The 26,553-nt window shown below is 34.0% G+C and overlaps 1 protein-coding gene and 2 long non-coding RNA genes across 3 annotated transcripts in view; 1 reads left to right on the top strand and 2 right to left on the bottom strand.

The window, feature by feature from the left end:
* LOC309497856 (uncharacterized protein) overlaps positions 1-26,553 on the bottom strand; it is a 606,947-nt gene that overhangs the window by 260,198 nt on the left and 320,196 nt on the right. The window lies entirely within an intron of this gene.
* LOC309503654 lies at positions 959-2,456 on the bottom strand. The gene is made up of 3 exons (XR_014207792.1): positions 2,084-2,456; positions 1,527-1,582; positions 959-1,251 (listed from the first exon to the last, which is right to left on the bottom strand). It is a non-coding gene; the product is annotated as an uncharacterized lncRNA (long non-coding RNA).
* The window catches only part of LOC309503379, a 3,663-nt gene continuing 669 nt past the window's right edge, over positions 23,560-26,553 (top strand). The window contains exon 1 of the long non-coding RNA XR_014207626.1: positions 23,560-23,611. This is a non-coding gene — a long non-coding RNA (uncharacterized lncRNA). The remainder of the gene's footprint in view (positions 23,612-26,553) is intronic.

Below are 26,553 nucleotides of genomic sequence, written 5' to 3'. Positions count from 1 at the left end.
TTGTGGTCTTTTTGAAGAAACTGCTGCCCATTTATTTTGTGAATACATTTAGGGTTGATTTAAGTTATTTTATTTAACCTTACTAATGTGAACTACCGTTTTATCCTTAACGGTGTTATTTATTTTTATTACGAAATCCCAAAATTGTCATCTCTTGAATATGTTGTTAATTTTTTATATCCAAATATTTTCATCCACAAGCAAAAGTGGCTAACTGCTTTATTTTTTCCTCTTTTTCTTGTTGAATTTAACTGTCGTTTCATCTCTCAGGCCTATAAATAACAAAAAATGCTTTTTTAAAATGTATTATAATGAATTATTTAAGAAAATATATATTAAGATATTCAACCTTGTAGGTTCTTTTTTCCTATGTAAAAAATCTCATATTATGTATGCAAAGTCAAACCAATTATATATATATTATATATATATTGGGTTTGCATACATAATGAGATTTTTTACAGATCTCATAACATCAGTAACTCGACAGCCCTACCTAGAACGGGTTTCCTCAGCGTTTGTAATGTCGGCACAAAGGGCAGCTGTGCGAAGATTCGCCTTTGGAGGAAAACTGTTGATTTTATACTCGAAAATTTTAAGTATCATTAATATTAAAAATGAATATTACCTCAGAATGAATTGCATTTCTATCCCACCCCAAAACATACAATAATAACAACGATAAATGCTGACCAATACTTAATTATATGACTTTTTACTGAAAATTATATAATTTAATAAAACAAACAAATTGTAATGTATGTCATATGACATAGCTATGCATGATTGAATACACTCTAGATGTGTATATAATGAACATATCTACATCTTCTTTCAAACAATTAAATCAAACATTAATTAAATAATTATATTTTATTTACTGACAACAATGAGAAATATTAATAAATTAGTAAAAGAATGGATGAAAGTCATCATCACACAATAAACAAATGCATAAGTCAACACATGAAACAAGCTTTATTCAAACTACAATCATGTATGTATGTAGACTACAGGCACTGAACCCCACATCCTTCTGCCATCTCAACACAGCGGTGCCCATTCTGAGGCTTTATTCTGATGAATCAGCTGACCACCAGAGGTGAGCCATTCCCTCGTGCCGGAGGTTGTTGCGTGATGTGTTGTGCTTCACAATCTGAGGCAAGTGGAGTGATGGAGGGACCATCTCCAGGATTCAGCTCTGGGCTCCTCATCCTCAGTGCTCACACCAGCCCGCTGACATTTCAGATCCTACAAAATGCACAAACATAACACAAAAGCAGTAATTTTAACCACACAATGTCATTTGATTTCAGTATTATTTAGAAGACAAAAACGCTTTTTTCCACAAATGCCGCCATCATCTTCCCTTGCAGGTCCTGCTCCACCACAAAAGCTGTGCGGCAAATGCACAGAAATCAAGAATCAGAAAAGTGCTGTAATAGCTCTGTTTGAAATTACAATAATTAAAATAAACTACAACTTAAGATTTAAATAGTTGTTATTTATTTCTGTAGTATACTCACTCAAAGCCTTCTTCAGCCACTCTCCACCAGATAAACACACATCTGTTCATCTGACCCTGTAACATCCAGACAAGATTCACATTACCTCTGTGATTTATGAACTCAACACTACATTTACATGTTGAGGTTGTTTTAACTTTTTATCCAACATAAATGTTCCTAAATTTATCAACAGTAATGGACAAATAAAATAGATAACTTATGTTTAACGTTAGTTACATTATAGATTTGTCCTACATAATAGCACACATTCATCACTCAGATGTCTATTTCATGTTGTGATATTTCAAGATTTTCCTGTCAGATGTAAATAGACATTTAAAATAAGCGTCTTTGATGTATGGTTTGTTTATGTAAATCCACTTTAGAGACGTAACTTACGTGTCCTTACTGGAGCTCCCCTGTTAGCTAACGTTATACATAATAAAACGTGTTTTTACAGCAAAATCACAACTATACTACACTGTGTAACGTCTTTACACCTTCAACAATTCAACAGTTTACTCTACAGTAGTTCAACACATGCAATTTTAACAAAAGGAACTGTGTTTACTCACATTTGAAAGCACCCGCGTCGCCGATCTCTGCGATGTTTGATAATGACGTATCCTCTCGCGTGGCCTCCTGGGATAGAAGAGTATCCATCGGATGAGCACTCGAAAATCTGGCCGGAAGAAGTAAGCCATCCGGGAACTTCTCGCCTACTCTTTTATGAATACTGACGTTTGGAACGTACTGCTTCCTTCACGTACTGTTTTCGCCTACTATATAGTAGGAAAGTAGGCATATTCGAACGCACTTAAGTCCGAATCTCGCGATAATTCGTACGTCACCCAGGTTATTCTCGCCTACTCTTTTGGATTCGTACATACTTTTTCGCTCGCCTACTCTTTTTCCCATACTAAATAGTAGGGAAGTATGCGGTTTGGAACGCAGCAATACACTCCCAGGAGTGTTAATTTAACACTGGAGTTTTTGCTGTGTACAAAGAGCCGTAGTTAACTGACAAGCTGAGCCATATCGCATTAAATATCGCTGGCGATACGTCCGCGATATTAATGCGATTTGGCTCAGCTTGTCAGTTAACTACGGCTCTTTGTAGTAAATGCCGCTCCATCTGAAAGCAGGTGATGGCGATTTACTACTAATCAAGGAACCGGCTTTACTGACGAGATGCGCATAACAATATCGCGATTTAAATCGCCCAGCCCTAATTCTAACCAATTTTGATTTTTAGTTGAAAAATGTAATTCATAGAACTATGAATAGACAACTACATCGAACCACAGTGGAACCCACAGTAGTTCGTTCCAAACCTGTAAGACCTTCGTTCATCTTCAGAACACAAATTAAGATATTTTTGATGAAATCTGAGAGGTTTCTGAACCACACTGTTAGACCTTACCGGTTTTTTTACAGTAAAATACTGGCAACACTGTTGCCAGTAATTTACTGTTAATTGTGCAGTTCTTTACTGTAATCTACAGTATGTTACTGTGAAATGCACTAAAACTCGAGTTAACTAATTTCACTTGCAGAAACCTTAAATTGACCAACTGTCATTTACATGTATTAAACTAAAATGTATAATGCATTAATAACGTGAGCAAAGTATTACTGTGAACTTATTTCATTTGAAACCACAACAAAACTTTTGTAAATAAAGAGATTTCCACTGGACCAGCAACTACACAGTCACCGCCTGTTAAATAAAGCAACATGCAGCATTTCATCAATATTTGTAGATCTTCTCCTGGACTGAAGCACAGGCTCTACTCTTCTGCACAATGGTGACCCAAAAAACGAAATTTTACAGTAAACTACTGGCAACAGTGTTGCCAGTATAAACCTGTTTCATAACTTACAGTTTATTACTGTTAAAATACATTTTGTGGGTGTGTCTTTTTATCTTACACTGTTAACCCTTTCAACCCCACAGGGAAATCCACACTACAAAGAGTAAAAAGTAACACTGAGACAGTGTTGCAGTGAGATAATTAAGAGAATATGTAAGTGATTGTTGAGCATTAGTGATGAACACCTGCTGTTAATAAGCAGAATCATTGAAGAAAAGAGAAACACAAGAACAGAAAATAGAGAAACACAAGAACTACAACTGACTTCCAGCTATTACACATTATTACACTTATTATTAACCAGTATGACTTTGTTTCTGTCATACAGAAATTGTTATTGAAAATGTTTGTTTGAAGTTACCATTATAGAGATCAGTGCTTGCTTTAGTTGGGATGCTGATGCTAAAACATTCATTTTTCTTTTGCTGCTTGAGCTGTGTTTTTGCAAGTCACATTTGTGCGCACACACAGTTTATGAATGATTGTGGTTGTAATGCTTATAATGACAAAATCATCATATTGCCTGTTCATTCACTAAGGAATTAATTCTTATTCATTCAGAGTTTTATCCTCGATCAAAAGTGTTACATTAGCACTACTGTGAAACTACAGCAATAAATTACTATGACTCATTTTTTTAACACATCATGCATAAACCAAAAAAAAAAACAGAGATACACTATATTTTAGAAACACAGAGATAGCACAATTTAGCACATTAATCTCAACAATGGTGGCAATATTTCTTTTTTTTTATTATTATTCATGCAGCAGTGCATGCTGGGAGTTTTATATTATCCTGGATCCCAGCATCAGAGTTGTATAGTCCAGGGTAGAAAGTAGTCAGAAAGTAGAAGTCCTGCCATAGTTTATTCCACCCATGAACTCAGTCAGCTGATTTCACTAATTAGTTATCTCTCCTGTCTGAATTAGCAAATCCAGGTGATTGGAACAAAATTCTGAGCAGGACTTTTACTTTCTGAACCTGGACTTTACACCTCTGAAGAGAACAGAAAAAGAGACGAGCAGAAACACAAGAACTACAACTGACTTCAGACACAGTCTAAGATGAAATCGACTGAAGAGAAAAGAAGACATTAAATCTGTGAAGATCTCAGCAGAGGAGGATTAAACAACTCCACAAACAGCATTACCAGCTTCACTTATTACTAACCAGACTGACTTTATTTCTGTTAGAACTCCTTATTGAGATGTTTAATTTGGAGTTACCATAACAGTGATTAGCGTTTCCATTAGTTGGGCTTCTTAACTCTTATTAAGTTTATTGTCTCTTTTGACTGCTGTGGCAGTGTGTCTATCAAACACATTTGCAGCAGCAAAGAAAGCTAAATTTAATCAAGGCAGGTGATGATTATAACCTGTTGATGGTTATGTAATCATGATGCTCTTGCCTGAATTACTGATGAAATTTGTATAATACAATTATTTTGTATAATATATATATGTCATAAACCCTGTGTTACTGCTGCATGAGATCAAGCAGAATTATACCTATCAGTTGAAATATTTTAACAAACTTATTTACCTATCATGTGACACACACTTATCATCAATCAGCGTATGTGTCTCAACAATGGTGACTATCAAAAATATTCAGATAAACTGATCAATTCTGAACATTACAAAAAAGCTACTAAATGTCACTAAAAAAACAACAGCAAAAAATAAAAGCAAATATTTAGAATTAAACAAAATAATAGGACAATTCAGCTGCATAATTTATTCATGTTGCAATGCATGCTGGGAGTTTTGTACTATGCTGGTACCCAGCATGCATTGCAACAAGGTACTTTTGATTGTCACCATTGTTGAGATTAATACGCTGATTATTGATGTTTGTCATAGTAGATTAACGTTTAGTGCTTAAGTTTATAAAATTCTTCTCACTGAAGCTTTAGTAATACAGGATTTATGTTTTAAACAAAATATGGATGTGTAAATAATATAATATTTATGGCTCTCATTCTACAGTAACACAGGGTTTGTAATGTGAAAATATTAATGGAACACAATTGATAGATTTCAAAAGCGTCAGTGGAGCAGGATACTTCATGACGAGTATAAAACCATCACCAGGTAACCATCATCACCTGATATCATTTCACTTTAGCTTTCTTTGCTGCTGCAAGTGTGTTTAACAAACACACTGTCACAACTGCCAGAAAATGCACAATATATAATCAGAGTTAAGAGCCCAACTAATGGAAGCACTAATCACTGTTATGGTGACCTCAAATGAAACACTTTAGAGTTAAACCTCTGTTCATTCTCAATAAACCTTCTGTAGACTTCTGACAGAAATAAAGTCAGTCTGGTTAGTAATAAGTGAAGCTGGTAATGCTGTTTGTGGAGTTGTTTAATCCTCCTCTGCTGAGATCTTCACAGATTTAATGTCTTCTTTTCTCTTCAGTTGATTTCATCTAAGACTGTGTCTGAAGTCAGTTGTAGGTCTTGTGTTTCTGCTCGTCTCTTTTTCTGTTCTCTTCTTTCCTTCAGTGATTCTGCTTGTTAACAGACTTATTAAGGATGAGATGAATCCATATTTAATATACACAGATTTTGTGGCTACGATAAGGTCCAGTTCTGGTTTATTTCTTTACTCTTGGCTGACATGTAGTCAGAGGTGTAAAGTCCAGGTTCAGAAAGTAAAAGTCCTTCTCAGTATTTTGTTCCAATCACCTGGATTTGCTAATTCAGACAGGAGAGAGAACTAATTAGTGAAATCAGCTGACTGAGTTCATGGGTGGAATAAACTATGGCAGGACTTCTACTTTCTGACTACTTTCTACCCTGGACTATACAACTCTGCCCAGCATGCATTGCGACATGACACTTTTCACCATTGTTGAGATTCATATGCTGATTGTGGATATCTGTGTGTCTGAACCAATTAGGAGTAAAATAAAATTGAATGAACTATATGATTGTTATTTTTCAGAAGACCTGATTATAGAAATATTGATTTCATTTTGTAGATACACAGATTTATGCTAAAAATGACATACTCATAATTTCAATTAATATATACAGGAAAAATCTGAAAATCAGATAGTCCAAGATGATTGTGATATCATCACAAAAGAACAAAAACACCTGATCAACTATCTCTTGACTTTTTCTTGCCATAACAAATGTGTTTTTTAAACTCACTGTTACAGCAGTCAGAGAGAGAGATGAAAGGTAAAAAGTCAAGGAACAAGAGACCAACTAAAGCAAATACTGATCTCCATTATGGTGACAACAAATTTTATTATTAACTAAATCTCTGTTAATTCTCAACAATAACTTTTGTACATGTATGAAAGAAATAATCATAAACTGGTTTGTAAACTGGTTTCACACTCAGTGTTACTGGAAGTCAGTTGTAGTTCTTGTGTTTCTCTTTTTTCTGTTCTTTTTTCTCTGTCCTTCAGTGATTCTGCTTATCAGGTGTTCATCAGTTTCTCAATTCACTCTCTTCTTTTCATTCACTCTGTCAAGTGGACTATATTAGTGAACTAATGTAGGGAATAGTGAATGAGGGTATAGGGTGTGATTGGGAAAACAGCCTCTGAGTGTCGATTTGGAGCACTGTTCATTTACAGTATATTCCTGTAGGCTATTTTTGTTTTCTAGGGTATATTACTGTTTTAATGGAAAATGGTATGATACTGTCTGAATTACGGCTTTTTTTACAGCAAGGGTTAACAGTGCACCCATATACCCCTTTTCCACCAAGACAGAGCTGGTGCTGGTTCGGAGCCAGAGCCTAGTTTCAAATCGGTTCTTTGTTTTTCCACCGCCAAAGCACCAGCTCCGAACCAGTAAAACTGGTTCTTAAGTAGCACCAAATCATTGCAGGGTCTAGAACGGAGCCAAGAAAGAACCGCTTGCGTCAGGGGCTGGGGGCGGGGTTACCGTGGCCAACAAGACTGAAGAGAAACTTGTGACCGCCATTTTTAAATAGCAGCTAGTCGAGCTAATAGCAGCTCGATTATAATATCCGTCTATGTAAGTTACGGCGAGCTGCACGAACGCGTTGGATTCGCCGTGTTTTGGATGCCGATTTATTTTCGCAAACCCATGAGCATCCATAGTAACGCAACGTCTATTATTGTTGATGCCTTGTTCGAGATGCATCGGAGCAGCGTGGACCGATCAGAGCTGCGGGAGTGTTTGGAGATCATACGACTCCTTGTGCTTTTTGATCGCTTTCGCAGTGCTTTGATTTCATGTGCTGATCGTTCTGCGAGAAGCCGATGCATCTCGTACAAGTCTGGTGTGTTTGTGTTTGCCACTAGCGTTGCTGGGCAACATGATACGTATGCAGTGACGTAAGATATAGCTCTGTTGTGGCTCTATAGGGTGGAAACGCAAACCGGTTCGTCAGTCGAACCAACTCCGAACTGGCAATAGCTCTAGCTCTGAACCAGCACCCGGTTCTTGTTGGTGGAAAAGGGGTAATAGACAGCAACGTCTTTGCAACTTTTAAGGCCCAGAAAGCTAGTAAAAACATTGTTTAAATAATCCATGTAACTAGTGCAACCTTAAAGGAGAACTCCGGTCAATTTTAACATTGAGCTAATTTTTTTGTAAATTTGGAGTGCTGTCAGTACAGAGAACAACGACAAAAATCGGTGTTGCCTACACCATGTTATCCTCTTTTTAAAATTTGCACCCTGTTGACTTCAAGTTTTAAACCTGCTTTTAGCCTCTTAACATCCTTGATGTGTCATACAAGTGCCCAGCCATGTGAGTGATTCCTTCAGCGTGAACACGGGTGAATCTGACTGCAGTAGATGTGAAAGATCTTGTTGAAACATCTACAAATGTCCGTATATAGGTGAAAATGCCCCTTGAAATCAATTTAAGGTGGCAAATATTACCCCTTAATAAAAAATGTTAATTTCTGTCACTGCTGTAAACTGACCACTGCATAGAATATGAAAAATATGAATATCTTTGTCAGTCAGCTGTCAACAGGCCTAAACAAGCCATGGCACCAAGCACAGAAACACAATCAGTAAAATGTTATCTAATTATTATCAAGAAAACTTTGAAAATATCGATCGAGACATATTTTGTCAATATTGCACACCCCTAATACATGGTATTAATTTTGATTTCTTCGGGTCTTAAAAGGGTCTTAAAAAGCCTTAAATTTGACTTTAAAAAATGTGCAGAAACCCTGCTTCATAATATTTAGGTTGAACCACTGTAGCTATATATTTACCAATGTTTTTACCACTTTTCTGGGCTTTGACAGTTGCAATGATATTGATATCAATGGAAGGACAAAACTATCAGATTTCATCAAAAATATCTTCATTTGTGTCCCGAAGATGAACAAAAGTCTTGAGGGTGAGTAATAATGACAGAATAAAAATTTTTGGGTGCAAACATGCATTTTAGTCTGGGAAATCATGTTGTCATATATGCAATAAACATTGCAAGGCTTGCAATTAAGTTAAATTATTTCTGTCACAAAGGTTTGGGCTGGATTCTGGCAGTGTGTGCTCTATATAAACGGAGAGTCTAAAGACTGCCTTTCCTGATACTCTGATGGACCTGATGAGGGGATGATATTGTTAATGAGCTGGGTGATGAGTAGACAAAAGTTGTAGAATAAAACTTTAAATCTGGCAACCCCACTTCCAAAAATGTAGTTAGTTGACAGTGTTGCATGTAAACAGACACATTGAGTTGATGTATTTTACCAGGGCAGAAAAAATATCAGTTATTGATCACAACATCCAACATTGCATTTTATTTTTTTTCACAACATCCTACATTGCATTTTTTTATTTTTTTTTATGTTGTTCAGTTTTAGACAGCTTTTGTGCTGTCTCTCTTTGTCAAAATATATACACTCAGTTAATAATATTTAATTGTTGTTTTTTTCTGCCTTTTAGACGCTTTCTTGACATCAATCCTGAACGTGGATCAAAAACAAAGAAAGGACAAGTAACTTCAAAGAAAACTGGCCAAGTTGTGCAAAACAAGAACACCACTGTGCCTACAGGTTTCCTCACTTCTGCAAAACCTTGCAGACTTTGAATGGGATTTCGTTTGCACTTTTATGGACTTCAAAAAAGAAACAGCATTTCACTGTCGTTATAAAGCTTGGAAGAGCCAGGACATTTTTTAATAGAACTCTGATTGTATTCGTCTGAAAGAAGAATGTCATATAGACCTAGGATGACTTGAGGGTGAGTAAATCATGTGCTAATTTAAATTTTTGGGTGAACTATTCCTTTAATTAAGTGCTAACTGTTACCTGTTTTTTGTTAAGTGTTAAAATTGCATTTTATGTTTAAAAAGTAATTCAGCCAACATGTTCACAGAAGGCAATTTAACTAAATAAATGTTTTAAAACCCAGAAAATGTTGTTTTCTTTTTCCTAGTGTGACTAGTCTTATGAAACCTTAAAGTATAATATTTTAATTATGTAATAATAAAAGCAGTATTCCCTGTAAAAATACAATTTATTGCTGTCGACAAGTTTAATAATGTAAAATGTGGTATATACTGTATTTGGTAATTACAGTGGAGTACTGTAAATGCTGTTTACTGTAGTAGTGTTGTAAAAATACAGTATGTGGATAGCAACCCAGCTGCCAGTATTTAACTGTAAATTTACAGTGAAAAGTTTTACAGTGTACATGCATGTGATACTGATGCATTTTTAAAGCTGTGGCATATGGTTATGGTACTTTGTGGATGTATTTGTCAAAAATGACAAAGAAAACACTGCATTATTGTATTAAAATACTATATTTGGTATTCACACAATAGACAAAATCTCCAACTATAGACATTTAATTTCAAGGCATTCAGATATAAGATTTGTATCCCTAATATATGTGAAAGTATGTACTATAGAAATAAGTACATATATGCATGTATAAATATATGCGTCATATATGCATGTATAAATATATGCGTCATATAAGCATGTATAAATATATGCGTCATATATGCATGTATACATATATGCGTCATATATGCATGTATACATATATGCGTCATATATGCATGTATACATATATGCGTCATATATGCATGTATACATATATGCGTCATATTGTATTTATGTTTTAGGCATATTAAAATATCATATGATAATGTTTTATATTTTTCCCCCCATCTTGTTCTGCAGATGAAAATCATGAATCTGCATTCTAATTTTTAAGCTATGCAAACACTGGATGTTTATATACATATACAAAAATTCACAACTGGTTCCCATACAGGCAATATAAATGTATTTTTATTTTATTTTAAATTAATATAAACTTTATATATATATATAAGCTTTGCTTACACCTCACAAAATTTAAATTGTTGCAAAGCCCGCGCAACAACCTGGCAGAATGTAAACTGAGGTTTGTGTGACGTCACGTGTCGTGTCGAGTGCGCGCTCATAACGGACGTCCCTGCTGAGAGTGGATCGCTAGACGCCAGCTGGGGATTTTTCTGAGGTAAGTACTTTTTACTGAACAAATTTATTTTAAAAGTTACTTTTACAAAGTAAACCATTACCAATACTAATTAAATATAGCTAAATTTATGAAGAAAGTCACTTAAATAATAAAATCTAATAGGCTTTTAATAACAGCTCACAGGACAGTCTAATTTTCCTCGAAACTGCTGCTTTAATATCCCATTAAATGCCATAGAATTGACTGACTGCCTATTCCAGTAGATGGACCCAATCTAATATTTACACAAACAAAGGTTTTCTGTCCTTTTTACGACCAGTTATGGCATATTTTACTCGTCAGTTAAATGCGTTTTGAAGTAAGTTAGGCCTAGCGCGTTTTCTCAAAGGCACTCTCTCGCGCTCTCTCTGCCCCAGGCCCGGTTCAAACGCAAGCAAGAGATTGCTACTTTGATACTGTTACTTGATACTGTTATAATATATTGGCGAAACAGATTTGCCAAACCAAACGCTCCAGTGCATATTTGTGCTTATTTGTTTTCGCGCTCTGGAGAACGCAGGAGTTTTTATTCAGTGCCGAATTATGCAGGCTCGCGAAAACTCTCATTAACAAAGTGTAGACACGATGTAAGAGATGTTACAGCTACGTATAAATGCTGGATTCACTCTGCACAGGACCGAAATATGACATGTTAAAATAGTAATGCATTTAAAGCAATGTAAAGGCAGACTAATTGAAAAATATTAATTGCAAAATATTCATTTTTAATTCTATGCCAATTATTGGTATTTAACTGTCATCTGATTGATCAATCTAGCAGTCGTCCTAGATCTGTCATTTATCATGTTCATAACATATAGTCATTTGCCAATAATCATTGCTGAAAAATAATGTTTCTTCTATTTCTCTCTTTTCCCTGTCAACAGGAGCTAACTACAGCCCAAAGGCTCTTTTAAGAGCCTCAGCACTGAGCATCTTTGGCTTTGTAAGTATGTTTTGACTAACTATCAGATGCATTATGTGATATTGTAACATAACTTGCAGTACTTGCAGCATAACTTTTTTTAGGAGCACTTGTGTGAATCAAGAAACATTTCTGATTATTTTCAGTTGTACACCTTTTTTTTCAGGATTCTTTGAATAAAAAGTTCAAAAGAACAGCATTTATCTGAAATAGAAAGCACTACTGTTCAGTCAGTATTATTTTTTTTATTATTTTTTTTTTGGGTTGTTGAATGAAATTAATACTTGAATTCGACAAGAATGCATTAAATTGACTTAAAGTGACAGTAAACACATTTGTAATGTTACAAAAGCTTTCTATTTCAGATTTAAGTTTGAAGGGCCATAAAGTTACTCAGTGTACCTTTAACGTAATTGTACATTCAGGCAATTAATAGAGTTCCCTAACAAGGGATGTGCAATAAAGCTATACTATTTAAACTAACTCGACTGGTAATAACTGCTGTTGCACAAGTTGATTCCTCATCTGTCCATGAACAAATTTAGATTAAATAAACTCCAAAACTCCAAACTTAACCATTTCTCACACATTTTCTCTGTTTTTTTTGTTTGTTTGTTGTGTTTTTCAGATCAGCCATCAGTGGTTTACCGGTATGGAGGCCAGTCAAGACCAACTGGGATGCTTTTGTTGCGTATTGTTATGATCCCTGCTTTGATTTGTTATGAATCCAGTTCTATTTTTGCATCCTCCTTTTGATTCTAAACTGAACTCAAATGGCACTGCGAATTGGGTAAGAGACAAACATAAATTACTTAATTGGGGAAATTGAGAGATGAAACCATGCTGATGACCTCTGTCTGTGGTGAAGTAGTGAGTTTGACGTGTAATTAAACTTGAGGTTCTGTGGGGTGCGGACTGATTCGATTCCATTCCTAGAGCTTCCGGACAAATCTTTGGGGTGCGGACTGATGGGGCAGTGAACCCGAGGTTACCCCGTGAGTCAGTCCTAGAGCTTCTCATGTACGATTTTAGGGAAAAATCCGTTTTTTTGGATACGTTGATTTCTTAGGCGTGCCGCAAGAACACCACAGACACAGTGTAATCACCATGGGAAAATCTCAGAGTAAAACTGGGAGTTGTGAAAAATATGATACACCGGTGTATTGCCAGATGAGAAGTTTATCTATGTATTATCTTTTTACTCTTTTAATTCATTTTATAACTGTACTGAACATTTTTTTATTGTTTTTATAACTGTTTTAAAGTGCCCCTATTATCCTATTTACTACAACACTTACCTACAACAGGTTTACGTGCATCAAAGGTAAAAAAAAAACTGTTGAATTTTCTCATAATATACATTTGCACATCACCACATTTTTCAAAGATTCTTAAACGGCTCGTCAGATGAATCAATCTCTCTAAATCCCTCCTTTCCACATGCTACTGGCCAGACAGCTCAGTCTGTTGTGATTGGTTTACTGCGTACAGTGCGCGTGTCTTAAACAAAAACACCCATTGCCATAACAACATCAGCTGTCCTGAGGCTTCCTACACCGTAAACTAAACACAGTAACGAACAATGACATCGATTTGACCATATCCGAACGCGAGTCCAATAATGAAACACTGGGAGAACTAGTTATTCAACACGAACCTCCATCACAAGGACGACTCAAGCAGGACGTTTCTCAGTGATATACTGCATTAATAGACACAGTTATAGATAATCGTGGCCCACAAAGTGATTAGCATAGGTATTTAAAGGGTTAGTTCACCCAAAAATTTTAATTCTGTCAGTAATTAGTCACCCTCATGTTGTTCCAACCCCGTAAGATATTTTTTTATTAAATCTGAGAGCTGGATCACTCCTCCATAGGCTTCTAAGACATTATAACTTGCTGGCCCAGAAAATGTATTAAAGACATCGGTAATATAGTCCAAGTGACTACAGTGGCTCAATCTTAAGTTTATAAAGCGACGAGAATACTTTTTGTGCGCAAAAAACAAACAAAAAATAACGACTTTATTCCACTATTCATTTCCTTCTCTCTGGGCCTCGAGTTAGTTCACGTATTATAACTGCGCAGCGCTTCTGTATTGTACGTCACACGCATCACACACATGACCAGCGTCGGCCAATAGTGTGCCTACGTGTGACGTACAACACAGTTATACTACATGAACTAACTCGAGGCCCAGAGAGAAGGAAATGAATAGTGGAATAAAGTTTTTTTTTTTTTTTTTTTTTAATTGCGTTTGTCCACATTCCTCTCCTACGACGAGACAACGTTTTGACAGGCCATCCGTCCCATATCCGATTTATATCTGATTTATTTTCACATATGAATGAGGCCTGAAACCGATCTCGAAATATCTGAATGCATGTGTTTTTTTTCCTGTTTACACTGTCATAGAACACATCCAATCTGTGGCCTTAGAGCTGTTACACACTACATGAAAGGTCATTTTCAAAAATCCATAATAGGTGCACTTTAATTTTCCTTGCTTTTATTTTGTGATTATTTTAATTCCTTACTGCGTAAAGCACTTTTAATTGCCAAAGTGTATGACGTGCTATACAAATAAAACTGCCTTGCCTAATGTTGCATCACAATAAATAAATAAAATGGATGTAATTGATTGTGAGAGTGAATAAAGAATATGCTGATGTACATGGACTCAAGTTGATTTTTTGGAATTTATTCAATTCAATAGCATTCATGTAAAATATAAATAATAATATAGTGTAAAATGGGCTGTAATACTGTAAAATGAAATTGCGGTATGGACATCATACTGTAAAATTAAATTGCGGTAAGGGCATCTTACTGTAAAATTGAATTGCGGTAAGGGCATCTTACTGTAAAATTAAATTGCGGTAAGGGCATCATACTGTAAAATTAAATTGCGGTAAGGGCATCTTACTGTAAAACACATTTACAGGTAAGCTACTGTAAAGGGGAACTTACAGTAACTTACTGGCAATAGTGCTGCCAGTAAGTTACCGCAAAAATACGATAAAATGTCTAACAGTGTGGTCAAACTCAAAATCCATGGAAAACGACATCCACTGAGAAGACAATCCATTGTTTAAATCTAATCCTAATCTATCAAAGTGCAAGTTGTCCGGAGGTTGACATTTTAAGTGTCGCTGTGGGTAGGCTATTAGTAGGCAGACGTCCAGTAAAACAGTTAAAATTAGGGTGACCAAACGTCCAGTTTTCCCAGGACATGTCCTGTTTTCACGTCTTGTCCAGGCCGTCGTGGCTGTTTTTTTTTTTTTAATAAAGTGATGAAAATGTCCTGGTTTTCACTATTTTTCATTGGGCCGTTAAGCATATACTTTAAATTTACTGGCGCTTATCTTTGCACGCACAACATTTGAAACCGGCTAATCAGCGCGTTCCTCAATCCGCAACAGCAAGCAGAGAGCACGTCAGAAAACAGAGGCCTGTGTGTGTGTGTGTGTGTGTTCATCTCATATTTGTGAAAGGTTACTTTAACTTCTTAAAGTGTTATTTTACTTAAATTAAGAACACCGATAAAGTTTTAAACCGATCCAGTACAGTAGCCTTCTCATTATTTTTTATTTTGTAATATTCTATTGATGTAATATTAAGCCTTCTAAACAGAACTCACTAAATGTTATTTTAAGACTATCATTGTTATCATAGGAATGTTTTTATAGAGTGATAAAAGTCAAAATGGTCAATAAATTAGAAGTTAAGGTACTTTGCCTTTGTATGAGCCATTATTGTTTTGCAGATAATGCAAAGGCAGAATGCAGTAACTTCCGAATAAGGGTCAAAGGTCAAGTTTGAGCTCAATTTTTTTTTATGTAGATAAATATATTCATTATGACAACTACTTGGCAAATTTTCAGTGTCCTACCTATCATACAATTGGCTGGACAACAAAAAAACTTTAAAGTCATTTTTCTCAGTTTCACACTCTGGTGAGTTAAGGTCTTTTGCCTTTGTAGGGCAGTATATATATATATATATATATATATATATAGATATAGATATAGATATAGATATAGATATATATAGGCCTATATATATATATAGGCCTATATGATCCGAAGTAAGTTACTCGCTACTTGAGTAGTTTTTTCATTGGATACTTTTTTACTCTTACTCAAGTAACTAGGGGACCAAACGAAATTTTTCCGTAAAAGTCTAGAGGGGCTACATGCCCACCAAATTTCATGTTCCCCGGTGATTCGGTGTCCCTGGTATCGTTGACGGAAAATTCAGTAGATTGACAAAAAAAACAATAAGAAAAACACTTTGACAATCCCTATATGACCGCTTTCATAATTATTATTTGAGCTGCCATGTGGAAATCACAGAATGACACAATATGATTTTTTTGATTCCTTCCAAAGTTTTTCAACTTCTTCTTGTAGCTCTTTTAATTCATCTCCTTTCGCATCTTGCAGGCGTTCATGGAGATTTTCAACTTTTTTGTCCCTTTTCTGGAGCTTCAGGAGTTGAAAGAGTTTTTCCAGAATTTCACGTTGCTTCTGATGTTCTTCCAGCTTATTTTGGAGCTCTTCTTTGCTCCCTTTTAAATCATTTGTTTCTTCTGCTTGTTTTCTGGCTCCATCTTCATGTCTCTTCTTTATGATTTTTATTTTATTTTTATATGCATTTTTCATTTCATCTCTATCTTTTTCTTCTCTTTTTTTTCTCTCTGTTTCTCTTCTCTTTTTCTCTTCTTCTTGTTCTTGTTTCAGATCTTCTGTCATTTTCTCCCATCTTTTTCTCTCTTCTTCTAGTCTCTCATCATCTGCTTGTTTTTTTCTCTCCCACTCCTCTTTTCTCTGTTGCTCCAGTCTTTCATAATGTATTTTTGTTTGCTGTCTCTTTTCCTCATATTCTTTCTCTTTTTCTTCTCTTTCCCTTCTCTGTTTTTGTCTCTCCTGCTCTATCTTCTGTTTTTCTTCTTCTCTCTCTTTTTCAAATCCCGTTCTTGCTTTCTCCAGTTCTTCTTGTTTAACCTTCAGCTGTTCATCGTGTCTCTCTTTTTTCTTTCTTTCATTTTCCTCTCGTTCTCTCATCTGTCGTTTCTTTTCATCCTCCCATTCTCTCTGCTGTCGTTTAATTTCCTCTTGAATCTCTTTTCTGTCATTTTCAGCCTCTTTTATTTTTCTTTCCCATCTCCGTCTTTCTTCCTCTTCTTGTTCAATCCTCATTTTCTCCTCACATTCTCTCTTTTTTATTTCTTCTTCTTGTTTCATCTTTAATTCTGCTATAATTAGATCTTGTTCATTTTTCATCTTTTCTTGATCTTGTCTGTATTTCTCTTCTCTCTTTCTATCTTCTTCTTCTCTTTCTTTTTGCTGTTTTTTATACTGTGATCTCTGATTTTCTATCTCTCTCTTCATCTCTTCTATTTTTTGATGATATTCAGCTCTTTTCCGTTTTTCCTCTTCTGATCGTTTCTGGGTTTCAATATCTCGATTCCTCTGTTCTGCTTTCTCTTTCTCTTTAAACTCCCTTCTCAATTTTTCATCTTTCTTTCTGAATTGATTCTCCATTTTCATTATCTCCTCATCTGCTCTTTGTTTCTCTTCCTCAAGTCTCTTTATCATGATTTCCTTTGCAGTCTCATATTTGGCTTTTATTGCTTCATGTTGAGCCTGAATTTTTCTCACTCTCTCTCTCAGTATTTCCTCCATTCTCTTTTTAATTGACATATCTGCCTCCTCAAACATGCTGTTAGTGAAGTATCGACCCTCATTACTATTTTTCACTTCTTTTATCATGTTTAACAGTTGAATCACTTGAGTTTTGTCTCGTTTTTCATTGTTATTGAAAGCCAGGAATCTGTTTCCACAATCTCTGATTATCTTCTTCAGTTCAGCAGAGTTACTTCTCTTCACATAATCCTCTATAGATTCACCATCAAGATTGTCTCCTCTAGTGAACAGAACGATGCTGAACTGAGCAGATTTATGACCAAAGATCTTCTTTATTAGATCCATAGTGTCCATCTCCTCTCTTGTGAATCTTCCCAGACTCAAAACAATGACAAACACATGAGGTCCAGGTGACGACAGAGAAACACATTTCATTATTTCTTCCACCACGTGATCATGTGACAGTGCCGTATCAAAGAGTCCTGGAGTATCAACAACAGCTACTGATCGACCATCAACTTCACCAATTCTTTTCTCACACACATTTGTCACTGAATCTGTGTTTGATTCACTCACAAACTCATTTTTTCCCAGAATAGTGTTTCCTGTTGCACTCTTTCCACTTCCTGTCTTCCCAATCAGCACAATCCTCAGACACTCCTGATCATGTGCTTCATTTTCAGCACCTGAAATCATGCAAGAATTCATGTATTAATATAATCAGGGGTGCAACACAACTGGTGCATGGGTGGTAAAAATTAACGATTCGCACCAGAAAACGTGGAGGGAAGCACTTTTGAGGACCAACATTTCTGGGGACACGGACACGTTTACTTACTGAAGCAGGATTTTTTTTCCATCTCTGGTAAGATAGCAATCATGATTTGGAAAGCACAATATATTTGTTTTAGCATCGATATCGCGATGTCCGCATCCACGTTAATCACATCGCAGAATGTGTGATATCAATTACAGGGATCTCAGATGATCGGTTCCGGTTTGGAACGCACTTGATTCGCGGATTATTTGCAAATTTACCCATCAGATTTTGTTTGGCTGCTGTACCTGAGTTATACAGTAACAGCCAGATGAACAAAGAGAAAAGGTGATCTGATAGTGTTGGTTATGTTTTAACATAATCATTATTTCTCAATCATTTGACCTGAATCTCTGAACCTAAAGGTACAATTATGTACTTTATTTTCTGAGCGTGTAGTTTGAATTGTAGTAATAATAATCCAATAATAATCTTAGAAGATTTCTGAAAACGTACACAAAAAAAAGACCTTGAACAGTACCTTCATCACTTCTCTCTTTCTGTCTTTCTTTCGGTTTTCCATCATCTTCTTGATAATGCTCTTCATTTTCTTCCTCACATCTCCTCTGCTCTTCATCCACCGATGTTCCTTTAACATCATGAAATATGTCACATGTGAGATATTCTTCCTGGTTTTCCTTGAGTTTATTTTCAACACTCTTGAAAATCTCAGAACACCATTCTGGGTTTCTTTCATCAAGCTGCAGATGTCTTCCTCCACACTCCTTTATTATCTTATGAATCGATTTATCCTCAAAATAAGAAGTAAGTAATGATCCGTATGGCTTTCTGTCAGTCGTGAGCACTATAGTGTGTTTAATCGCCTCTTCACTGAATTTCTCCAGCACTTGTTTGACTCTTCTCATGTCCTCCTCAGTGAAATCATTATATTGCAGTACGAGTATGAATGCATGAGGTCCTGGATCACACAAAGACACACACTCTCTCACTGTCTGTGTGATCTGATGATCTGAGATGTTTGTCTGGAACAGCTGAGGACTGTTGATGATGGTCACATGTCTGTCCTTCAGTCTTCCTCCGACTCTCTGACTGCACAGCTGCAGCTTCCTCTCAACTAAAGGAGGTTTACTGTCAAACACATCTGTCCCCAATATTAAGTTTCCCACTTGACTGTTTTCTGACACACTCTTTCCCAGCAGAACTATCCTCAGATCGCTCACTGAAACAGAGACACAAGAGACATTAAAACAGTGCCCTGGCAATCTGAGACATAACCTTTGACATACTTCATCCACAGATACAATACTTACACTGCAAAAAGAGATGTGTCAAAAAACAACACATGTAACTGTGTAGTAGGGCTGGGCGATATATTGCATGACAATGGCTACGTTTACATGCAGCCAATAACCCGTTCAAAACCGGGATATTAGCAATAACCCGGTCGCGCACGGCCATGTAAACACCGGCAAAAACCCGAATATGCTCATATCCCGGTTTTTAAAAACCCGGATATGATCCCTGGGGTACCCCTTTTCTAACCCGAATATTTGGTCATGTAAACGTGTATCGGCATATCCCCATCAAAAGGAACATTGATTTGTGTTCTGCGCATGTTCTATTCGCAAGGAATCTTGGTCTTTTGAGTAGAGACGGCGCATACAAAAACCCGCGTGCAGTATACCGGAAGTAAACAAGAAGTAGAGGTACACATGGCGAGATGCAGCACAGCACCAGACTTTTGGAGCGAGGAGGAAAGCGCAAACAAAGGCGATCGCTATCTGCCCCGAACTATTCATTATCCGCATGCTGCTGCTGTTGTTGTTGTCTTTGGATACAGGAAGAAGAATCGGAAATGACGCATATTGCGTCTTAAGGTTGTCCGTACGTCAAGACGCTAACTGTGGGTCGCCGTTTACATCGGGATATTGCCAATTCCTTGTATACAGAAGTAACTCTCTCTACTCACGCATGTAAACGGGTTATTCCGAATGTTTCAGAAACCCAAATAGTGACCTTAACCCGACCATAACCCGAATATTGACAGCTTGTAAACGTAGTCATTGTTATGCGCATCTCGTCAGTAAAGCCGGTTCCTTGATTAGTAGTAAATCGCCTTCACCTGCTTTCAGATGGAGCGGCATTTACTACACAGCAAAAACTCCAGTGTTAAATTAACACTCCTGGGAGTGTATATGAGTCCACACTCAAGAGTGTAAAGTGTTAAAATATGAGTGTTAAATTAACACTCAAGAGTGTTAAATTTAATGAGATAATTAAGTGATTAATTTAGTGATGATTGAGCATTATTGAAGACACCTGATGATAACAAGCAGAATCACTGAAGGAGAAAATCACAAATTGTAAGCCACCGTTATAGCGATCAGTGTTTGCTTTAATTGGACTCTTGACCCTTATACATTCACTTTAAATTTTGTTTGTCTGCTGTTATTGATTTATAACAGTCAAATGAACAAAGAAAAGTGTCATCTAATAGTGTTGGTTATGTTTTGACATAATCATGCTGTGATCTGAAAAATGAAACTTATTGAGGTAGTTTGGTTTAACTTGTTAGCAGCAGCTTTATGATTCTACAGCATATGATTATCAGTATTAATCATATAATCCAAAATATTTAATAAACATTGTTCTGATCAAAACACTTTCAAATGAATTTATTTAGAAACACAGACATCAATAATCAGCCTGTGAATCTCAACAATGGTGACAATAATAAAGCATGTTGCAGTGGCTGCCACCAATCACAACTCATTAATGGCTCCCATCATGCATTGCGGTATGAATAAATTATGATCTGAATTGTCTATGTAATTTACTTTTCCTAATTGAATATTCTGCTCGTCACCATTGTTGAGATGCATTGACTGAATCTTGATATCTGTGTGTGCCTAAAAGAAAGATTTTTTTTTAAAACAACTTTTAAGAAATCCTTTATATTATATCTAAAATTCTGGATATTTATGCAGAATCACAGTTATGCTGTAACCAACAACATAAATCAAAAACATAAAGTTCAAATGATGATTGTCATAATATAACCAACACCATCAGATCACCTTTTTTCTTTGTTCATCTGGCAGTTATAACTTAAATACAGCAGCCAAACTTTAACTTGTTAGCAGCAGCTTTATGATTCTACAGCATATGAATATCAGTATTTATCATACAATCCAAAATATTTAATAACCATTGTTCTGATCAAAACACTTTCAAATGAATTTATTTAGAAACACAGACATCAATAATCAGCCTGTGAATCTCAACAATGGTGACAATAATAAAGCATGTTGCAGTGGCTGCCACCAATCACAACTCATTAATGGCTCCCATCATGCATTGCGGTATGAATAAATTATGATCTGAATTGTCTATGTAATTTACTTTTCCTAATTGAATATTCTGCTCGTCACCATTGTTGAGACGCATTGACTGAATCTTGAGGTCTGTGTGTGCCTAAAAGAAATTTTTTTTTTTTAAAACAACTTTTAAGAAATCCTTTATATTATATCTAAAATTCTGGATATTTATGCAGAATCACAGTTATGCTGTAACCAACAACATAAATCAAAAACATAAAGTTCAAATGATGATTGTCATAATATAACCAACACCATCAGATCACTTTTTTTCTTTGTTCATCTGGCAGTTATAACTCAGATACAGCAGCCAAACAAAATCTAAAGTTAACTAGAAAAAAAGTTTGTTGAGACAAACTTTAAGTTGGCTTGAGAAAGCCGGACCAGAGAGTTTGAATAAGTTTAAAGAAGTTAGAAGTTTGAAGTAGTTAGAAGTTTAAAGTAGTTTAAATTTTGATTGATAAATTAGTTAGAAAGAATAGTTAGAAAGAAAGAAAAAAGATTAGTTAGAAAGAAAAAGAAAGATTAGTTAGAAAGAAAGAAAGAAAGAGAAAGAAAGAAAGAAAGAAAGAAAGAAAGAAAGAAAGAAAGAAAGAAAGAAAGAAAGAAAGAAAGAAAGATTAGTTAGAAAGAAAGAAAGAAAAAAGATTAGGTAAAAAGAAAGAAAGAAAGAAAGAAAGAGAAAGAAAAAAAGAAAAAGGTTAGGTAGAAAGAAAGAAAGAAAGAAAGAAAAGTTAGAAAGAAAGAAATATTAGAAAGAAAGAAATAAAGATGGATTAGTTAGTTGGAAAGAAAGAAAGATGGATTGGTTAGAAAGAAAGAAAGATGGATTAGTTAGTTAAAAAGAAAGATAGATTAATTAGTTAAAAATAAAGATAGATTAGTTAGAAAGAAAGAAAGATTGATTAGTTAGAAAGAAAGAAAGAAAGAAAGAAAGAAAGAAAGAAAGAAAGAAAGAAAGAGAAAGGATTAGTTAGTTAAAAATAAAGAAATATGGATTGGTTAGAAAGAAAGATGGATTAGTTAAAAAGAAAGAAAGATAGATTAGTTAGAAAGAAAGATGGATTAGATAGAAAGAAAGTTAGAAGTTTGAAGTAGTTAGAAGTTTGAAGTAGTTTGAAGTTTAAAGTAGTTTAAATTTTGATTGATAAATTAGTTAGAAAGAATAGTTAGAAAGAAAGAAAAAGATTAGTTAGAAAGAAAAAGAAAGAAAGAAAGAAAGAAAGAAAGAAAGAAAGAAAGAAAGAAAGAAAGAAAGAAAGAAAGAAAGAAAGAAAGATTAGTTAGAAAGAAAGAAATATTAGAAAGAAAGAAAGAAAGAAAGAAAGATTAGTTAGAAAGAAAGAAAAAAGATTAGGTAAAAAGAAAGAAAGAAAGAAAGAAAGAAAGAAAGAAAGAAAGAAAGAAAGAAAGAAAGAAAGAAAGAAAGAAAGAAAGAAAAAGGTTAGGTAGAAAGAAAGAAAGAAAGAAAGAAAGAAAGAATGAATGGTGGATTAGTTAGAAAGACAGATTAGTTGGAAAGAAAGAAGGATTAGTTAGTTAAAAAGAAAGATAGATTAGTTAGTTAAAAAGAAAGATAGATTAGTTAGAAAGAAAGAAAGATTGATTAGTTAGAAAGAAAGAAAGAAAGAAAGAAAGAAAGAAAGAAAGAGAAAGGATTAGTTAGTTAAAAATAAAGAAATATGTATTAGTTAGAAAGAAAGATGGATTAGTTAAAAAGAAAGAAAGATAGATTAGTTAGAAAGAAAGAAAGTTAGAAGTTTGAAGTAGTTAGAAGTTTGAAGTAGTTTAAATTTTGATTGATAAATTAGTTAGAAAGAATAGTTAGAAAGAAAGAAAAAGATTAGTTAGAAAGAGAAAGAAAGAAAGAAAGATTAGTTAGAAAGAAAGAAATATTAGAAAGAAAGAAAGAAAGATTAGTTAGAAAGAAAGAAAAAAGATTAGGTAAAAAGAAAGAAAGAAAGAAAGAAAGAAAGAAAGAAAGAAAGAAAGAAAGAAAGAAAGAAAGAAAGAAAAAGGTTAGGTAGAAAGAAAAAAAGAAAGAAAGAAAGAATGAATGGTGGATTAGTTAGAAAGACAGATTAGTTGGAAAGAAAGAAAGAAAGAAAGAAAGAAAGAAAGAAAGAAAGAAAGAAAGAAATATTAGAAAGAAAGAAAGAAAGATTAGTTAGAAAGAAAGAAAAAAGATTAGGTAGAAAGAAAGAAAGAAAGAAAGAAAGAAAGAAAGAAAGAAAGAAAGAAAGAAAGAAAGAGAAAGAAAGAAAGAATGAACGGTGGATTAGTTAGTTAGAAAGAAAGATGGATTAGAAAGAAAGACAGATTAGTTGGAAAGAATGAAAGAAAAGTAAGAAAGAAAGAAAGAAAGAAAGAAAGAAAGAAAGAAAGAAAAAGGTTAGGTAGAAAGAAAAAAGAAAGAAAGAAAGAATGAATGGTGGATTAGTTAGTTAGAAAGAAAGAAAGATGGATTAGAAAGAAAGACAGATTAGTTGGAAAGAAAGAAAGAAAGAAAGAAAGAAAGAAAGAAAGAAAGAAAGAAAGAAAGAAAGAAAGAAAGAAAAATAGGTAGAAAGAAAGAAAGAAAGAAAGAAAGAAAAGAAAGAAAGAAAGAAAGAAAGAAAGAAAGAAAGAAAGAAAGAAAGAAAGAAAGAAAGAAAGATTAGTTAGAAAGAAAGAAAAAAGATTAGGTAGAAAGAAAGAAAAAAAGAAAGAATGAACGTTGGATTAGTTAGTTAGTTAGAAAGAAAGAAAGATGGATTAGAAAGAAAGACAGATTAGTTGGAAAGAAAGAAGGAAAGAAAGAAAAAAGGAAAGAAAGAAAAGTTTGAAAGAAAGACAAGTTTGAAAGAAAGAAAAGTTTGAAAGAAATATTAGTTAGAAAGAAAGAAAGAAAGAAAGAAAGAAAGAAAGGATTAAGTAGAAATAAATAAAGAAAGAAAGAAAGAAAGAAAGAAAGAAAGAAAGAAAGAAAGATGGATTAGTTAGTTAGAAAGAAAGAAAGATGGATTGGTTAGAAAGAAAGAAAGATGGATTAGTTAGTTAAAAAGAAAGATAGATTAGTTAGAAAGAAAGAAAGATTGATTAGTTAGAAAGAAAGAATGAAAGAAAGAAAGAAAGAAAGAAAGAAAGAAAGGATTAGTTAGTTAAAAATAAAGAAATATGGATTAGTTAGAAAGAAAGAAAGAAAGAAAGAAAGAAAGAAAGAAAGAAAGAAAGAAAGATGGATTAGTTAAAAAGAAAGAAAGATAGATTAGTTAGAAAGAAAGATGGATTAGAAAGAAAGAAAGAAAGATAGAAAGAAAGAAAGAAAGAAAGATGGATTAGTTAAAAAGAAAGATATATTAGTTAGAAAGAAAGAAAGAAAGAAAGAAAGAAAGGTGGATTAGTTAGTTAGAAAGAAAGATGGATTAGTTAAAAAGAAAGAAAGAAAGAAAGAATGGTGGATTAGTTAGTTAGAAAGAAAGATGGATTAGTTAAAAAGAAAGAAAGAAAGACTGATTAGTTAGAATGAAAGAAAAAGACTGATTAGTTAGAAAGAAAGACAAGTTTGAAAGAAAGAAAAGTTTGAAAGAAATATTAGTTAGAAAGAAAGAAAGAAAGAAAGAAAGAAAGGATTAAGTAGAAAGAAAGAAAGAAAGAAAGAAAGAAAGAAAGAAAGAAAGAAAGAAAGATTAGTTAGAAAGAAAGAAAAAAGATTAGGTAGAAAGAAAGAAAAAAAGAAAGAATGAACGTTGGATTAGTTAGTTAGTTAGAAAGAAAGAAAGATGGATTAGAAAGAAAGACAGATTAGTTGGAAAGAAAGAAGGAAAGAAAGAAAAAAGGAAAGAAAGAAAAGTTTGAAAGAAAGACAAGTTTGAAAGAAAGAAAAGTTTGAAAGAAATATTAGTTAGAAAGAAAGAAAGAAAGAAAGAAAGAAAGAAAGGATTAAGTAGAAATAAATAAATAAAGAAAGAAAGAAAGAAAGAAAGAAAGAAAGAAAGATGGATTAGTTAGTTAGAAAGAAAGAAAGATGGATTGGTTAGAAAGAAAGAAAGATGGATTAGTTAGTTAAAAAGAAAGATAGATTAGTTAGAAAGAAAGAAAGATTGATTAGTTAGAAAGAAAGAATGAAAGAAAGAAAGAAAGAAAGAAAGGATTAGTTAGTTAAAAATAAAGAAATATGGATTAGTTAGAAAGAAAGAAAGAAAGAAAGAAAGAAAGAAAGAAAGAAAGAAAGAAAGAAAGAAAGAAAGAAAGAAAGAAAGATGGATTAGTTAAAAAGAAAGAAAGATAGATTAGTTAGAAAGAAAGATGGATTAGAAAGAAAGAAAGAAAGATAGAAAGAAAGAAAGAAAGAAAGATGGATTAGTTAAAAAGAAAGATATATTAGTTAGAAAGAAAGAAAGAAAGAAAGAAAGGTGGATTAGTTAGTTAGAAAGAAAGATGGATTAGTTAAAAAGAAAGAAAGAAAGAAAGAATGGTGGATTAGTTAGTTAGAAAGAAAGATGGATTAGTTAAAAAGAAAGAAAGAAAGACTGATTAGTTAGAATGAAAGAAAAAGACTGATTAGTTAGAAAGAAAGACAAGTTTGAAAGAAAGAAAAGTTTGAAAGAAATATTAGTTAGAAAGAAAGAAAGAAAGAAAGAAAGAAAGAAAGGATTAAGTAGAAAGAAAGAAAGAAAGAAAGAAAGAAAGAAAGAAAGAAAGAAAGATGGATTAGTTAGTTAGAAAGAAAGAAAGATGGATTGGTTAGAAAGAAAGAAAGATGGATTAGTTAGTTAAAAAGAAAGATAGATTAGTTAGAAAGAAAGAAAGATTGATTAGTTAGAAAGAAAGAAAAAAAGAAAGAAAGAAAGAAAGAAAGAAAGAAAGAAAGAAAGAAAGAAAGAAAGGATTAGTTAGTTAAAAATAAAGAAATATGGATTAGTTAGAAAGAAAGAAAGAAAGAAAGAAAGAAAGATGGATTAGTTAAAAAGAAAGAAAG

The sequence above is a fragment of the Leuciscus leuciscus genome (assembly GCF_965113295.1).
Source record: "Leuciscus leuciscus genome assembly, chromosome: 1".
NCBI classification, from domain to species: domain Eukaryota; kingdom Metazoa; phylum Chordata; class Actinopteri; order Cypriniformes; family Leuciscidae; genus Leuciscus; species Leuciscus leuciscus.
The sequence above is the reverse complement of the archived record's forward strand: the minus strand, read 5'-3'. Positions and strand labels throughout refer to the sequence as shown.